The sequence below is a fragment of the Ursus maritimus genome, unplaced genomic scaffold (genome assembly GCF_017311325.1).
Source record: "Ursus maritimus isolate PB19 unplaced genomic scaffold, ASM1731132v1 scaffold_3, whole genome shotgun sequence".
Lineage (NCBI taxonomy): Eukaryota > Metazoa > Chordata > Mammalia > Carnivora > Ursidae > Ursus > Ursus maritimus.
Window position 1 is genome coordinate 21,227,209 of NW_024425563.1, and position 13,237 is coordinate 21,240,445.

The 13,237-nt window shown below is 44.9% G+C and overlaps 1 protein-coding gene and 1 long non-coding RNA gene across 17 annotated transcripts in view; one reads left to right on the forward strand and one right to left on the reverse strand.

Annotated features, from left to right (window-relative positions):
* The window catches only part of MKLN1 (muskelin 1), a 334,164-nt gene extending 333,535 nt beyond the window's left edge, over window positions 1-629 (reverse strand). Inside the window, exon 1 of the mRNA XM_040643986.1 lies at window positions 192-629. The gene's annotated coding sequence lies outside the window, so the exon portion shown is untranslated. The remainder of the gene's footprint in view (window positions 1-191) is intronic.
* Window positions 1-13,237, forward strand: part of LOC121105805 — a 222,099-nt gene that overhangs the window by 11,936 nt on the left and 196,926 nt on the right. For 7 of the 16 annotated variants that reach the window (XR_005838489.1, XR_005838501.1, XR_005838497.1 and 4 more), the window contains 3 exons: window positions 692-764; window positions 3,389-3,519; window positions 5,585-5,763. This is a non-coding gene — a long non-coding RNA (uncharacterized LOC121105805). Of the gene's footprint in view, window positions 1-13; window positions 113-166; window positions 241-691; window positions 765-3,388; window positions 3,520-5,584; window positions 5,764-13,237 lie in introns of those variants that run through there. The other 9 variants (XR_005838494.1, XR_005838499.1, XR_005838496.1 and 6 more) reach the window with 5 other exon arrangements.

Sequence of the window (13,237 nt, forward strand, 5' to 3'; positions counted from 1 at the left end):
GTGGTGTGGAGAGAGAGAGAGAGAGAGAGAGTGTGTGTGTGTGTGTGTGTGTGTGTGTGTTTTCAATGTCCGCATTCCAGCTAATGTTGCGCAGATAAAATTCAAACTTGAGGTAAACAGAAGAGGAGGAGGAGGAGGAGGAGGAGGAGGGGGGAGGGAGGGGGGAGACTGTTTCCATTTCGAGATCCCACCTCTTCACTCCGCGGAGACCGACATCCCGAATCCGGAGAGCACTCGCCGGTTTCTCCCACCTACCCCACCTTTGCTGTCCACCAGAAATCAGGCGGCGGGGGGAGGGTCCTCCCGGAGGACGCGGCGTCTGGGTTCTGAAAGGGAAAAACACCCCTGGCACTCAGGCCTTTAGCTACCACCTTCTTTTCGCTGGGAGGGACGGAGGATGCCTCGCATTGCTCTCGGGTTGGGGAACGGGAGAGCGCTCCCGGGAGGGGTGAGGGGGTGCGTGCCCCTCTCACTCCCTTACTTTAGGGGACTGGACTGTCTCGCTCCCACCCCACCCCACCCCACCCCAGGCGCGAGTTCCCGCAGGCAGGGTGGGTGGGTCTTCAGGTTTCCAGAGGGCTGGTTGCGTAGCAGGTGTGTGGTGGGCATTTCTATTTTGTAAGTCTTGCGTTTGGTGGGACGACGTGGATGGACAGAGCTGCGTCTTAATTTTTTTTTTTTTGCAAATTAGGGAGAAAAATCAAGACGTAACACCCCACTCCTCCCGTTTTAAACACTGATTCAGCTCGAAGCTAGGCTGAAGGGTGAGTGGGGATGTTTAAGGGTGAGGGTGAGCTTCGTCATGTGGAAAACTAGGCATCTGACAGCTCGTGGCCAACCCCCTCCCCCGGCCCCGGGCGGAATGCGGGCTGGGTGGTCCGACAGGGGTGGCGTCCCACGGGGTGGGAACCGGCGCCGGGTCCCGAAGTGCACGAGGGTCCGCAGCCCTTGTCGCCGGGGACCGCCTGGCTGGGAGGCGGCGGCCACGTGAGGGTGGTCTGCGGAAGCTTTGGAGCAGAGAGATGGGGGTGAAGTGCGTAGCACAGTCGTGTCGGGCGGACACGAAACACCCGTGGGCGGTGGGCCGCGGAGGAGCGGAGACTCGCGCGGGCCCGACCCCGGAGCCGTGGCGATGGTTTTATTCCGAGCGGCGACCGGAGTCGGGCGCCTTCCCCGCTGGGCCGGCGTCCCGGGTGCGGGTGGGTGCGCACTTCACGGCTCTCTCCCGGGAGACAGTTTCCGGGCGGGGTCGCCCTGAGCGAGGGCTGTAAACAGGGTGGCGCCCTCTGCCCTCCCGCCCCTGGCCTGCCGGGCGCCCGGCCGGACGCCCGAGGCGGCAGGCGCGGCCGCGGCGCTGGGTAATGGCGGCGAGGGCGCCCGCCCGCCTTCCCCCGCGCCCACCGCCCCGCCCGCCGGCCTCCTCTGTTTTTGTTTTGATGGAGCCCGCGTGCAGCTGGCGCGTGTCGAGTCACGTGCCGTGGGCGGGAGGGGGCTGGGGCGCGGGAGGCGAGGGCGCGGTGACGCACGCGTCCGGAGGGCCTGGCGCTCGCAGGGGCTGCGGGGCGAACGGCGAGGGGGCGTGTGCCCCAGGCAGATCCCGGTGGTGCCCGGTGTCGCGGCCGCGGCTGGTGGAGTTCGTGGGAGTTGGTGCTGGGTGAGCCGTGTTCGGACGTGGGTGTGAATCCCACAGCACTTCGAATTCGTCGTCACATCATCTAGGCGATCCTCGTCCGACCGGGCAGGCCCTCCCCTCCCCCCGGCCTGCGCGGATTCAGTCAGAGATCAAGCAAGACCTTAGCGACGTATTTCTGTGGGCACATAGAGATCTGTATGTGGTTCTTAGTCCTGGCTGCAAATTATAAACAACTTGAGAGCCGTAGAAAGAACTCCGTTGCCTGGCCCAGCCCCAGACCGCTTGAACCCAAATCCAGATAGGGCCTGGACATCGAGTATTTAGGGGGAAAAAAACCCCTCCCTGGTATTTTTGACGCACAGTGAGGGGCGAGAACTTACAGAGGTAGGTCAGCTTGATGAAATCGATGGTTGTGAAACCCTTCCTCGTTAGGAGTGAACTAGTAAAAATAAATGTAGTTAACACAAATTGATCTGTCACTAGAAGGGTCACTGTGTGTCGGCATGGTGACTACGCAGTTAGGGATACTTGATGAAATATTGGCACCCCATTTTACAGTTGGGAGATTGAAATTCAGGAAGAAAAGTAAAAGTTGGTCAGTGGCGATCCGTGACTAGTACCCAGGGAGGCTGCCTCCAGACCTCATGCTTCGGACGGTGGCATATGCTGCACTGGAACTATGCCTTTACCTAAGGGTCACCTATTTGTGTGAATAGGAATCCTTCTCTGTTTGCCTACCAGCCTGCGAGTTTACCTGCATGTATTTATGCATGTACTTTTATTTGCAAAGTTCTGCTTGTATTGAAGGGAGGAGAAACACTTGGTGAATTTGCTAAGGCCTGTAGGCTACTAACATTTACACGAAGTTTGTTGTGAGGAGAGGGGGATCCTGGTGCTATGAAGAGAACAGGTTTTTTGTTTTGTTTTTGTTTTTGAGACTTGAGCACAGGGGTAAAATGAAGCATCCAGAAGATGCAGGCATCTTCCAAAGATTTACATGCGCAGCCAGAAGTCCTTCAGGTTCCTACTAATGATTGTTGTCTAGTGTTGTTAGCTGTGTAGCAGACAAGAGGCATATTACCAAGTCTTAGGGATTGGTTTTCACGTTGCTTGCAGTTTGGGTGAGGGAAGCTTACAGACCTACGGAAGTGAGCCTAACACAGACATGAACGTTGTAGGTCTGGCGTGGAAATCATCTCCCTCCTCCTGTCATCCCCATCTTTCTTAACCGTCAGAGCCGCTTTAGCCTTGCCTAACCACTTGTGGTTCCTTTGCACGGCTCTGCCTAGGTGGGTCCTCTGCTTCTTGAGTTCCTGCTTTAGGAAATTTCCCCTGGTTTCCCCTCATAAAACACTTAAGTACCCTCCCTGTGTCACCGCTATGTTTTGTACATACTTGCGTCACTGCATTTATTACAACATGTCGTATCGTTCTTATTTACTCGTTGGTTGGACATTCCTATTAAATTCAGCTTGTCAAAGGTGGGAGTGGTGGTGGTTGACCTCTGTATTGCTGGGACCCAGTAGGCACTTACGTTTACTGCATTGGTCTGAATTGAGTTCGTCTTGCATTGTATGTGGTGTTCGCCTGTGTCACCCACCTTCATTCTTCACTGTCTTCACGTCCTCTGCTACTGGCTCTTAGGCTCAGAGCAGGCAGCCTTGAACAGAGAGTACACACTGCTACGGACACGTTGTTTTAAGAGGAATAGGAAGGGAGGGGCAAAATGTAATCAGCTTTTCACTTGTTTCCCAGCTTCATTGTCAGTCGGCCAGTTGGACAACGTGAATTTTCTTGGTTACTCCTGTACACTGGGACGGACGCTCCACACGATCCCTTTCCAGCTTGTTGAGGAAGGAAGAAGTGGCCTTCCATTACAGACGGACGTATGTTACATGCCATTGCAGAGTACGGATGCGTGCTCACTTTGCGTTACACTGTGATTTTCAGATGTAGCGTTACAGGATATTTGTAGAGCAGCGCTGTCCTGTAGAGCTTTCTGAGATGATAGAAAGGATTTATAACAACTTGACATGATAGCCACCAGTCAGTTGGGCAACTTACATGTGGCTAGTGTGACCTAGGAACTGACTTCTTCATTGATTTCGGTGTGAATAGCCACCACTGGCAAGGGGCTACTGTATTGGACAGCACAGTTACGGAGGATTTGCTTGTGGTTAAGTCTAGTACTTGATGGGTAAATGTTTAGGCTAAGGTTATTCTGCCTTTAAAAGAAAAACCTTGATTTATTTTCTAGGGCCTGACACCGTGCTTCCTGCTTATGGATCCTAAGGTGTTCACCGAGTGATATTTTGGACCTCTGTGAGGCCTTCATATTATAGAGCTTCTGTCTGTGTGTTCTGTGAACTTTCCATGTAATGCATGAGGTCTCCTTTTTTAAAGAAGCAGAATGGATTGATTATGAATAATTATAATTAGGAATAGCAATAAGTCCAATGGATTTGAGCCCTGAAGCTTAATCAGTATTTATCTAAGATGTACTGTGAAGAGCAGTCTTTGCATTTTTCTTGCTGGCCGTGGTACCCCCAGTGCCTCGTGCAGTGCCTGATATGTGGGAAGTGCTTATTAATTACTTGCTGAATGAATGAATGTTCAAGGAACTTAACCCCTCTAATTTAGCTTCAGAAGGTATATTGTAGAGCTGGAGAGGGGACCGGGTAGCAGTTAACTACCCTGAATTTACTGTTCTTCCAAGGAATGCCATCTTTCCCCGGGCACTATTGTTAGCTCAGTGACTTTGATTTCTTCCCTGTAAGCTATGTAGCAGGACTTCTTACCCTTTATTAATACCAGAAAAATAAAGTCACAAGAAGACTGGGAGCTCAGGTCACACGGAGAGTTGGAGGTGTAGATCAGACTGAAGGAGTTACTTGTATTGCCTTGCCTCGTGCACTTGTCCAGGATTCTTCTTCAGAGAACGAAAATCACGCACTGAGCTGTGTGAGAAAATTTGGTTTGTACAACGGAAGGTGATTATGTATGTTAATAGAGTCTGAAAAGAATCCTGAAAATATATCTAGTATGGCATGACGTTGAGAAAAGAGCTTCAACGGGAGAAACAGGAATGGAAGCATTTATTTCTTAAATCTCTAAATCTCAGTCCGTGGTAATCCTAACACCCAAGTTATAAATTTCTGAAAGGGGATACTTAAAAATGTAAATAGAAACAGGTGTTTAGTTGTGCAGATAACCACTACTAGACTTCGAAATATTTATGTAGAGAGGTACCGTATACATCAAACATTTGTTCAGAAGGAGAGCCCTAAGGCCAGAAATTGTAGATTTCATTTCATGTGGTAGGTGTTATGCGGGTGGGTTGATGTGGAGCCTGATAACGTGGCGGAGTACTTGTAAGAAGGTGGTGAGGCTGCTCTCTGTCTTGCGTCACTCACCTGCCTCCTGGTGTGATGCGTGGCTGGATTGCAGGCCTGTCCTCATGCCTAGGACGCAGGCTAGCTTCCTGTCATTCTAATAGTAGATGTTCAACAAATGGAAACTAATTTTATACTAGCATAAGGAAAACATAATTGAAAATGTTAAACTGTTGTTTTAAAAAAAAATCACGCGATACATTCCAAGATAAAATGTGACGTTTCTTTTTTGGGGAGTGGAGTGGGAAGGGTTACTTTCTCTTTTAGCACTTTCTGGCCTCTTAATCCTTTATGATTGCCCGTCACATGCTTTTGGTGTGAACATCTTTGATGGTAGTGGTGGTAGGAGGAAGCCTCAAAACTATTAGCCACATGTCCCATGAATTCCTGCTGTTGACCCTCAAAACCAAACCAAAACATGACCACGACCAGACAAAACCCGCCTCTGCTGTTGGCAACAAAAGTTAACTCAACCTACTGATTAAATAAAAAAGTGTGTGAGATTTGTGTTTTGCAGACGTCAGTAATGTGAAGGTTTTTCTGTTTTGTTTTTTTTTAGGTATTAAATATAAATTACACAAGACGAAAGGATTTGTATGTGTCTGTATAGCAATAATATAAGAATTCATATTGCAGAAGATCAAGATGTATTTGGCTAGAAGATCGTATGGGACCACTTGGATTCAGATGTATAATTAAAGAATCATTTTAGGTGTATCGAGAACTGTCTCTAGTGATGTAAGTTACTGGCTTTGTTTCTTTCTCCTTAGTGGAGTAGGTGAATCAGATCAGTGGTCCCCAAACTTGAGTACACGTTAGGATCACCGAGGGCTTGTTAAACCCACATTGCTGGACCCCCACCCCAGAATTTCTGACTCAGTGGGTCTAGGGTGGGCCTGATGATCTGCATTTTTTGCAAGTTTCCAGGAGATGCGGAAGCTGGTCAGAGGACCGTATTTTGAGAACCACTGGATGAGATAATTTCTTCTAAAGTTTTATAAAGTTTTTGTGCCCGTTTTCCCCCATTTGCAGTGACAGCACCTACTCTTGGATTTCTACCGCTTGGTGTCATTTAAAGATTGCTGTATGGCAAACTGAGTGGCAAAAGTTTGAAATGAATTGAGTTAATGTATTTTGAGAGTTTCTTGAGAATTACAGATACTTTGCAAAACCTTGGGTCTGTTAAAACCCAGAATTGGGTATACCTACCCAACAGTCAAGGTCTCTAGTTACAATTTATTGAAATATTCCTCATGTTATTAAGGGACAGAACTATTCACTGTTTCTTAAACCCGAATGTTCTATCAGATCTAACCAAGTGCCTTGTTAATAGGCAGCTCCAGGATATGATATAGTGTATTACATAGTTGGGAGCTCATTAAATAAAATGGTGTTTATGAGACGTAGTTCCTTTCCTAGTTACAACTCTGTGGGTTTGGGTTCTTAGTAGACCGATAGCGTGAACCCGGGTGCCCTCTGAAGGGAACTGCTTTGTGGAAGAGGCACGGTTGCAGGAAGGAGATGCCCATCAGGGGGAGGAAGAGTAAGTTGTATCGGCTTGGCCATTCCCCGTTTTGAGGACTTTGGGGAAGAGTGGAGGCTTTGCGGTTTGTAAATGAAGGGCCTTTGGGGCTGGAATCTGGCAGGAAAGCTGTGGAGATAGTAGGAGATGTCCTAAAGCAGCCCTTGAAGAGCAAGCACACTGTTCTTAGCCAGAGTGTGTGTGTGTTTTGGTGGTGGTGGGGGGAGTGGTTGATGGAGGTTCTAAGGCAGTCTGACAGGTGGTGCTCTGGAAGCACAGATGAAACTAGACTCCCAGGTGACAAGAGTCAGATGGACTCAAGGTCTGAGGTGAGTGGAAGTGAGGTTTGACAATACATTGTAACCTGAGTGCATTTATTGGTGAACAAGGAAGAGCAAGATTTTTTTGGGGAAAAAAGTCTTAATCTGAGGGCAAGAAGACATCAGAAAGAAGAACAGGGGACGGGTAGTGAGTGGGAAGGTAAACATGAAAAGTTTTAAGTTTTTAAACTGTTCTAAAACTTTTTGTGTGCGTGTCAACCAGTTAATAGCACAGGCTTCTTTGCTAGAGAATAAATTAACGAGTTTTCTTTTTCATTTCCGGTGAATACATCAAAATATCACCAGATGCTATTATTTGACTCACATCGCATGCCTTTCCAAAGTTACGCCCAGGATCCATGCAGTGCTTACTTTTTTAGATTGCTTTATGATCGCTAACTTGCTTAAATCAAATTCCTGGAAGGCGCACACAGTGTTTATTACTGGATGTGTTTTATGGATTAGGAAACAAATCATTTGTGTAGCACAGGCCACAAATCTGGGCTGAGGCCGTGAGATCTCACTGCTTTCCACGTCTACTAGTTTTAATTTTTATCTGGGAATTCTCTGCTTTCTAACTGGTTTTATAAAATGATTGAACCTTAAAGTTGAGTCAGCATCCGTATAATTGATTTTAGACTATATTTCATGGCAAGGGCCTTAGATTTTGAGCTACTGTTTATTTCTTTGAAAGGGACTACATGTGATTTGCTGCTAGTCATTTCTTGACTCAAATATCTGTGACATAATCTTCATAACTAAATCTGTGAAAGTGGTTTGAATTCTTTAGACTTGATGGTTTGAGGCTGGGGTTGGCAGTCTGTATGACAGGAGTGCTGGGGATGGCCCTTGGGCCAGTTTTCACCAAGCAGCAGTGGGGGTGGGAGGTACTGCTGTGCGATCCTGTGCTGCCCCCCACCCCCCACCCCCCAGGAACTTTTAAAAGCCTGCAGTGCTTTAGGGAATTAAGACACTTAATACTTTTTCTTGTATTTAATCACACTGGCAGATGTCCTTCACACATCTCTTGAGTTTCCTTTCTTCCAACATGTGTGATTTCTGTTTCTTTCACAGCCAGGCATCTAGCTTCTCAGGCTGGCTCCTGGTTGGTCAAAGCTCCCCTCCACCCTTGGATTTCCTTCATGATCTTTCTTCTCCATTTTTCTGTTCTTCGGTGTCCCGCCGTTCTCGTTTCGTGCAATGGCTGATTTGATTTAGTTTGGTGGAAAGGGTATTAAGGTAGAGCAGTGTTAATAACTGTAGTAATGATTAGTGGGTACCTGCCTGTTGGGAGACTGTGCTAAGTGCTTCATATTCTTTCCACTGGGTTCTAGTTCCTACGAGCTACAGAACCTTAGGAGAGTGTCCAGCTGTGTGCCTTAGGCTGCTTGTCTGGGAAGTGGGGGCTTGGTGGTGTAAGTAAGGTGTTTCTGGCCCTAAAATGCTGTGATTGAGTTTATTCACGTTGTGGTATGGTTGTACCCTCATGGGAGTGCTTGAGTTTTTTGAAAGGTACCTGTTCATTGAGACTGGGATCTCAGTGTAGGGGTGTTGCTTCTCCGTCCCCAGGATCAGGAGACCCAGGACTCCTTATTTTAGACTGCCTGCAGTGTGGCTGGCCTTCTTTTTCCTTCAGAAGCTTAGGGATGCGTCTCAGGGGCACCCTTCTCCATACTTGGGGTGTCTACATCAGAAGACCTGAAAACTGAACCCGAACACTTGACTTTGGAAAGGTTGTTGACCCCAGTTTGGAAGATTTTGCTGCTTTTCATCTCCATGGTGGAGGCACTGGGCTTCTGAAGACATCCCTTCCTTGATGGTTCACTAGAGGAGTTTCTGGGAACCTGCTTAATTCTTCTGTTAATTCTTAAATAGCTCATAAAAAAAATGCTATCTCAGATCCTTCTCTTGCAGAGTTGCACATGGTATGTGACCTTGCGTGCTTGTTTCCTACTTCTAGGGGAATTTTTGTTAGTGCTGAATCTTTCGGTCGTGTTCATAAGTACGCCAAGCTACTTATCTGTTCATTGTCAAGGCCACTGACAATTGTTTTGCTTTCTGCTTTATATTGACACATCATGCATTCATTGCACGTACTGTCCATTTTCTAAAAAATCTATGATTATCTTTTTTGTTTCTTTATGTTTCCAGAGAGATTAATCATCGCTATGCTAGGAACACTTACTTAATCAGCTCTGTCCCTAGTGTTGCTCATACTCCTTCAGCTTTTCCGATTTTCTTAGTTTTTCAAAATTGTATGATACCTAATTCTTATAGGCTCTATCCCAAAAGAATTTGTGATGATGCTTCCATTTTTAGGAATTATTGCTTGATAATGCAAGTATTTGATAGCAACAACTGAAAAGTATTTTTTAAATAGAATGCCGTTCATAGCCTTTCTTTGGGTTTTATCTTTGAAATCTGTGGTCTGTTTTACACCTTTTAGTTAGTTCATGAACAGTTACTGTGCTTGCTGTGTTTGTAAGCTTCTCCTTTTTTTTGAGACAAAAGGTATCAAAATCCTACTTTCTCCCACTCTTAAAGGGTTCAAAATTAAGATTTCTTCTGCTACTAATTTAATTCTTCTGAAAAGGTACATAGGAGTTTGCTCTTTGCTGTTTATCTTTGTCATTATGTAACTAGCAGTTTGGAACAGGACTTCATAGATTTAATGAACCAACACCTTATTTAGTCATTTCATATCATCTACAGAATGTTATTCAATAATAGATCATTTGCGATTGTAAACAACAGAAACATCCCCAACAACAGATTTGGTTTAAAAAGATTTTATCCGTGTAAGAAATCATGCCTTATCATAGCTGAAGAACCTTTGCTCCTGTGTGTGTGGGGGGAGGGTGACGGTGGTACGATACCTTGGCTTATCCTGGGCTCATTCTGTGTCTGGTGGGTCCCAGCCCCTTAACCCAGGAAGGGCACAGCATCGTTGGAGGAGGTTGGCAGAGCCCTCCTTCTTACTGTATTTTGTTCTCGTTTTTGCAGAGTACTAGTTGTTTGAAAACACTGAATTGCAATTGTATAAATATACATATTACTTGCTAAAACATCATCTTGGATCATTGTGCTCTTTACAAGTTAAGGAATCTAAGCTCTGGAATGATTACTCATCAGGAACAGGTCAGACGTCCTGGACGTTCCTGGTAAAGTCCAGTGTATTTTGGATGGCAGCACTTTCTGTGTTACTTTTCATGCACTGGAATCCTCCTACTCCTGGACCTAGAGTCTAGGAGCAGACCCAGGTAAATACGTCCTCTCTGGGCAAACTTTGTGTCCAAAACTAAACCAAAGGAAACAAGCGACGCTTAAACATGTCTGGCACCTCTCTGCAACTTTTGTGTAGTGATCCTGACGAGCTATTTTGGGTCATTCCTCTCTTCCTTGTTCATTCTCTTTTCTTTCTGTGTTCGTTACTCTTTCCACTTCTTTCTTTTCCTTTTTTTTTTTCTTTTTGGGTTCTTTTTTCTTCTGTTTTACCTTTCCCTTTTCCTTTTGCCATTCCTGCTATGGATAGCCTAGTAACACCCAGAAATTATTGCAGGCATTTTTTTTTTTTTTTTTTTTTTTTAAGCCTGACTGATGGCAGCCCAGAGCTAAATACAAGTTTTCCTCTGATAAGATTCTGTGCTGGTGCAAACTCTCTCTAAAGAGTTTAATATGTTTACATCACTATTCCATGTTGAATGGAAAGTATGATGTGAAATATATTTCTTATGGATGTTTAAATTTTGTGCCTAAAGGACATTCTGCCAATATTTAGGTAAAAGTAATCATAGAGAGAATGAACTTCAGGATTCTTTTTTATTTATGAAATTTCTGGTAAATAGTGATGATGTTTGGGCTAACATAACATAATGATTGTAAATTGCTTAAGCTGTAACAAAGTTTGGTGTAAAAAATGTGAGAGTCAAATGGGTATTAAATACATAACAGTTACGGTGTTGGTAAGAATCAGAGTATATTCTAGGTCTAGGGGCTTCAGAACTAATTTAATCACCCTTCTTATTCTATAGATAAGGCAATTTACTTAATTTTACATGCGTGGTTAGTGGCAGAGTTGACCACAGTTAGGTCTTCCACATCGCTATCTACTCGACTTTTTTGGACAGAAAGTTCGATTTGTGAAATTTCGAGGTAAAACGGGCAGAGAAGCCTGAGAAGAGTTATGTGCGTTCTAAGCCTAACTTGACTTGAATTTGTTAGTTGAGAGATGTATGAGGTGCTTAAGCTCTCTAGATCCCAGTTAGTGGACGGTTGTACTTTAAGGTCCCTTCCAGGGCTGTGACTTGTACTCTGGTGAGAAAAAGGAAATAGATTTAGGTTTTTCCTTTTGTGCATTTCGACATTTTCAATTTGTGTCTTACTTTGAGTAGATATCTTTCCTATTTTTTGTAGTAGGTATCATTCGTGTATTTCATTGTTAGTGACCCAGCATTTCCAAAGTATACTGTTGTTAGACACAGGTGGTTTTTCTTAGCATGATGGTTGCTTCTGTATTCAAGTATCTCTGGCTTCATCTTGGTTAACTGAAGTGAACACGTTTAGAGGAAGGTCTCCCCTCGTTTCAAACTAGTGGAGAGGTACCATGTGGAATATTCCATAGAGAGAGAACTGAGAGGTGCTTTATTCAAATCATTTACTGTTTATTACAGTGTTAGAAAGTAATATCATATAGGGACGCCTGGGTGGCTCAGTCAGTTAAGCGTCTGACTCTTGATTTCGGCTCAGGTCGTGATCTCAGGGTTGTGAGATGGAGCCCCTGTATGATACTTTGTGCTCTGGGGTTGGGGGGGAGTGTGCTTGACATTCTGTCCCTGTGCCACCTGCCCCCCACCCGTGCTCTTTCTCTCTCAAATAAATCAATCAATCTTAAAAAAAAAAAAAAAAGCAATGTCACGTAAATAAGATTTCAGAGAATTTGGCTCTTCTAATTTCTAAAGTTGCTTTATTTGGGGCTGGGGAACAAGTTTTTTTATTCTTACTAGGATGGTCTGGCATTGTTTGTGTCAGGAGACAGGACGATATGGAAGGATAGGAAAGATGAAAGGAGTTTAAAGCGTTGGAGAAAAAGATGAGGAGACGTGGAGATGCTTTCTTAAGAGAAGTGTGACCGTGAGCTCTGCGCCCCTTCCCTCATTGCTTAGCAGTAGTTACCATGCCCTTCTTTGCTTTAAAGAAACCCATACTTTCAATTAAACACTTCTGAAGGCCTCTCATGTGCATTGCATTGAGCTGGGTGCTGTGGGAATTACAGAAGAATGATCCATAAGAACTTCTTCCTCTAGATGTTTACCCTTCAGCTGGGTCTCCAGTGCATAGGCCATGAAATGAGTGAGTGAATGTCTGAGTACCCCAGAGAGTGGTCGAGGCAGGAGAGAAAAGGGGGGAGGAGTGCAGCAGTAGGGAAGGACCCCAAGGAGCCCTGCAGTTTGAGCAGCTGGAAGGACTGGTAGTTAAGGGAGAGCGTTCAGGGATGCTGTTGGTCTAGGTTAGGACATAGGCTGGGGAGTTGGGAAGTGACCATTGCATGTTTTAAAGTGGCATATGAGGGAACTGTGAGAGTACCAGAGCCTTTTTACCCCATCTTTTTATCTTGAAAACTTTAAACCTTTAGAAAAACAGTACTATAAACACTCACATGTCCTTGTAGATGAATCAGTTGTTAACATTTCGCAGTGCTTTCCCTCATGCTCAGTGTATGTGTGTTGAATCAGTTGTGGTTTGTATATTTATAATACTTTTCTTGACCACTTGAATGTAAGTTTCAGGTACCGTGACATTTCACCTCTAAATACCTGCGAAAGAGGACTTTCTTCTGTATAATCACAGTACAATTACCACAGCTAAGAAGTTTAGCATTGATGTAATAACATGGCCTAATAAAAGAGAAAATATTTAAATGTGGGAGTGGAATATGTATTTATTTTTGTTTTTAAAATCAGGAAGACTTGTCTGGCGCTAATGTGTATCGAATGAATTGGTGGGACAAGAGCCTAGAGCCATGGAAACTGGTTTGTACATATTTAAAATGTCACGTAGAGGAGCACTGGGTGACTCAGTCGGTCAAGCATTCAACTCTTGATTTCAGCTCAGGTGGTGATCGCAGGGTCGTGAGATTGAGGCTCCAGTCAGGTTCTTCCCTCAGCAGGGATTCTGCTTGAGATTCTCTCTCCCTCTGCCCCTCCCCACTCGCATGCACGTTTTCTCTCTCTAAAGTCTTTAAAAAAATAAAAAAAATTAGAAGTCACATATAGTCATAAAAACAGAAAGAGGAAACTCATATTCTGATATATTTTTGAATACATTCTTTAATATATTCTTGATATAATCTTCAGAAACAAAGCATAAGAGT